This window comes from Serinus canaria, chromosome 1 (genome assembly GCF_022539315.1).
Source record: "Serinus canaria isolate serCan28SL12 chromosome 1, serCan2020, whole genome shotgun sequence".
Lineage (NCBI taxonomy): Eukaryota > Metazoa > Chordata > Aves > Passeriformes > Fringillidae > Serinus > Serinus canaria.
In genome coordinates, this window is record NC_066313.1 from 19,989,688 (window position 1) to 19,994,018 (window position 4,331).

Sequence of the window (4,331 nt, forward strand, 5' to 3'; positions counted from 1 at the left end):
GCATCAAACATGAACAGACAGCACATACTAGCAAACAGCGTAGTAGGACTCTCCTGCAAAAGTAAGCACTTACAAGTTTTGACAGTGCATCTGTTACAGACATTTGCTAGAGAGAAGCTCAGCCCTACAGGATCATTCATTGGGGTCCATTGTGAGAAGAGAGAGAACTGCTTAGTCAGAAGAAGAGCAGGTGCAGAGTGTTCGTGTTTCTGGCAAGACACTGAGAAGTTTTTCTCATCTTCTGTGGTAACATCTGTGACTTCTCCCTGAGATTGCTTGTGAATTTTGCAATCTAATATTTGAAGTTAATGCTGTGGATGGATATGTTATTTTTATGCAACCCGTGAGTGAAAGAAGTTCAGAGATCATTTATTAATCGAAACATAAATTGTTTGTGACACTAGCCTTTTCATATCTGGGAGATTTTGAGATGTCCCAACTGAAATTCCCCTAAACACTTTCCTTGTTTTTGTTAGAGGTTTCATCAGCTCTGTGGGTGTTGAGTTTTTGTCTATGGTTGGTGCAAAAAGTGAGAAATACAAGTTTATTTTTTCTATCCTCGCACAGCCATAGTAAGTAAATATGGTCAGGCTTGTAAAAAAATCAAAAAACAAACAAAAAGCAACAAAATTGTTGGTATACAAAGTCTTGCTTCTACCCTCTGGCAGTTGCAGCTTGGAAGACACAGACAACCTTTTGAGGTGCATCTGGAATTGTACCAGGAGTTTATAGGTGCCATTACACATCTGGCATGCTCCTTTTCCCCTTTTTGCAGTGTCTGCTACACCTCACAGGCAAATCTTTGTTTACCTCACAAAAGGAAAAGTCATTGTTTTTCCTAAGAAGAATGAAAAGAACTTTTGTTTGCTCATTTAAAAGCAGAATTGCTAAATGACAGAGGTATGTTCTAGTGTTGGGATAAAAATTAATTTTAGCGTAAATATTGCACTTAACACTTTTTATTTTTCTTATGTAAGTAGTAATATACACATTCTACTAATTATAGCAGTGGATACTTTTTTAAACAGAGGGCATTCACAGTAATTCAGACTTGATTAAAACTAGAATTGCCTTTGAACTTAAATGCTTAAAAAAAGCAAAATTCTCAGAAACAGAGACCTAGAAATAGAGTGTGATTTATACCCCTTTTCCATCAGCACATGCACCAAAGTAGAAGGCAGGCTGGTGAGCTGCCATGCAGATACCTATGCATTGTACTCCCAAATTACACACCTTTAGAGATATTTGCCTGTGCAAACTGACCTTATCAAACTGAGCAGAGGCTTGAACTAGACATTCTCCTGAAGTCTCTTCTGACCTAAATTATGACATGATTTTATGCCAAGGGATAAATAGATGATTTTTCATATGGGACATGGCTTATGTGTTCAGATTTCACCTGGAGTTCTATTCAGGTTGAAACCAACTTCCAGAACTTCTCCCCTTTATCTGTTTCTTGCAAATACAGTTTGTATAAATAGGAATCAACAAGTAGGCTTCATGTGAGTGAGTAAGCATGAATGATGCTGAGTGAGAGTTGAAAGAAGTGATCTTTCATTATAGTTTTGAGGGATACTATGATTCACCCAAAACCCATTTGCAGGAGGAAACAAAGTGATACACAAACCCTCCACAGGTGAAATCCCATGGTGTAGCCACATACAAATTCACTATTACTGTCTTGCATAAATAGATCAATTTAGTCGTTTGATTTGCAAGTCAACACACCTCAACAGCAAAAATGCTAAACAGTGGTAAAGCTAATCCTGCAGGTAATTTTAAAGGAAAATAATTCTAAGTCATTTAAGCAGTTCAGCTCTTTCAGAGAGAAAAGGACATATGACTTCACAGTTTCACTGCCTTCTGCTTTTAACTCAGCCATAATAACCACTTCTCAGTTGGGAGGCTGCTACTAGTAACAGAACTGAAACAGATGCTTCTACCCTTTTGCCCTTTTTGTTGTCCAGCTCTTCACTTCCAGACTACTGTCTGATCACCTTCATATTTATCTGTCACTGCTGGGGCTTTGGGAAGGGGGACCTGAGATTAGGTAGTAAGCTTTTCCTCCAATTAAATTGTAAATATAGATGCTCTTTGCTCAAACATAGGCAGACACTAACGGACTTTGTCACTTCGTTGTTTACAGCCATCTTGGACCCCAGAGTGGAAGCTAAGCTTATATCCAGTCCGGACAAAGCTGAGGACTCTGAGAAAATGGTGGGGATGAGCTGCTCAGCAACAGGGAAACCAGCTCCAAAAATAACCTGGCACCTCCCCAGCATCCTGCAGCAGAAACCAAGGGAGTACCACATAAAGTTCAGCAACCAGACTGTGACTGTCATCAGCAATTTTACCCACACCCACTCCAAAATCCTTCAGGAGTACCCCAACATCCTTCTCTAAATGTGACCCCGGTGCTGCCCACAGACAGCCTAGAGCAGGATCAGTAGGTAACTCTGCTCCTGCTCTGGAGTAGGGTAGAAATTGGGAAGCACCTTCTGGGGTAGAATTAAAAAACTCCTCAGAGGGTTGGAAGGTGGGAAGAGCAGCTGTGGCTGGGCTTAGGAGGGATGGAGGAGGTGGATGCCATGAAAAATCCAGATGCCCTGGCCAATGGCACATAATGTCTTACTGCTCCTCAGGTCCCCTTACCCACCATGATGTGCCCCAGCCTCCCTGTCTCTGTGAAGGACTATTTGGGACAGGGTTCCCTGTCACATAACGTGACAAACCAAAGCATGCCAGCATTGGGTAGCTCAGAGGGGCTGGGTTCTACATGCCTGATCTTAACATCAGACCAAGCACAGGTCTGCTGGCAATGCTATTTGTGTGCATCATGCTAGAATGTGCTCCCAGCACTCTTATCCATCTTATTTCACCCCAGAGAATGGCCAAGGGATGCTTGAAATGGGTTTTTTTACTTCATGAACAAACTGAGTTCCTGCTGCTCTCCTCACAGGTCCAGACAGCAGCATGGCACCAGCCATTGCCATTGCACAAGTGTCCTGGTCCCCCTGACCTCCCTTCTCATTCTCACCTGCCTCTTCTACCATTGCCTCAGACACCTACGTGACCCAGAGAGAAACCCAACTTGGCCCTGCTGGGTAGGTCTGCCTTTCCTCAGGGTGCTGCAAAATTCATCCCCACAGGTCTTGGGGTTCAATACCATGACCTGGCTCTGCCCAGCCACACAAGGGCTGCCTGCACACTGCCCAAGCCAGGCTGAAACTGGGCTGGAGAGGGACACAGGAACGAGACCCCAGCCAGACAGCTGGGAAGGGGAAACCTGATGGTGTATAGCCAGCCTACAGGTGGCCAAGAGGGCTGGCAGCTAGAAAACATTCATTGTGCCAATGACAATGCATGCTGAAGTGGGAACATCACTCTACTATTATATTTGTGCACAAAATAGTTGTGTAAGCAGTGGCCAGACCCTTGTGTGGGTCTTCTGCAGCTCCTAAAATAACCTCCCTCAGCACAAGCAACACAGCTCACGAAGGCAGCAACTTTGAGGATGGGCCTCAAACAAAACATGGTCTTAGAGGAAAACCATGTCTCTGTGAGGGAAGCCCAGGGTGCCACACAGGGGCATGGGCTGAGGCACTGCTGGTTGTACACCAAGGCTATCCTAGTGCAAGGGGTGTAGGATCCAGGCTTGAGGTGGGGATAAACTGAAGTGGCATCATTTAAAAAAATCACAGTCCAGTTTTGTGAAGTCTCCTCATCCTCCTTGCTGTACATGCCTAGCATGTGCACCCTGGATTCTGGTGAACATTTTGGAGAAAAAGAAGCAGAGGAGGAAATGCAACATATGTCTTAGGTGTTATACTTCTAGGTCCAAGCTGAAGACTGCTGATGGGATTGCAAGGGGAGAACTTTAGTCACCCCTCACAAAGAGACACAAGGACTCGCGTGGCAATACAAATATCAAAGATCTTTACCCTCATACTTAAAACATCCATATATTTTGAAGAAATAAACACAACAACCTCTCTTTCATCAGGTACTTCCTGCCTGCACCTCCTGCCTGCATCAAGGCCAAGAAGTGCAGGCAGTACAGAGCTGCAATCAGGTGGGCTCCTGCGGTGGCCCACAGCCTTGGTGTGCCACTGAACACCTGAGAAGCTGCTGCCCCTCCACATGCAAGAGATAAACTCTTAAAATGGCACCTCAAGCTTCCAAGTAAATCTCCTGTGACTTTCTCCAAGAGAAATATAAAAAGGGGCAATTTATAATATACATTTATTTATTTTATTACACTATAATATTCTGTTTCATAAGAAAAAAAATGTAAAGTATTTATTTGAAACTCAGACTGGCTGTGTGGATCC

At 43.6% G+C, this 4,331-nt stretch overlaps 1 long non-coding RNA gene across 1 annotated transcript; it reads left to right on the top strand.

Annotated features, from left to right (window-relative positions):
* The first annotated feature begins 2,156 nt into the window (after nt 1–2,156).
* On the top strand, nt 2,157–4,128 carry LOC103820767 (uncharacterized). The gene is made up of 3 exons (XR_007778249.1): nt 2,157–2,450; nt 2,960–3,104; nt 4,004–4,128. It is a non-coding gene; the product is annotated as an uncharacterized LOC103820767 (long non-coding RNA).
* Nucleotides 4,129–4,331: the final 203 nt, after the last annotated feature.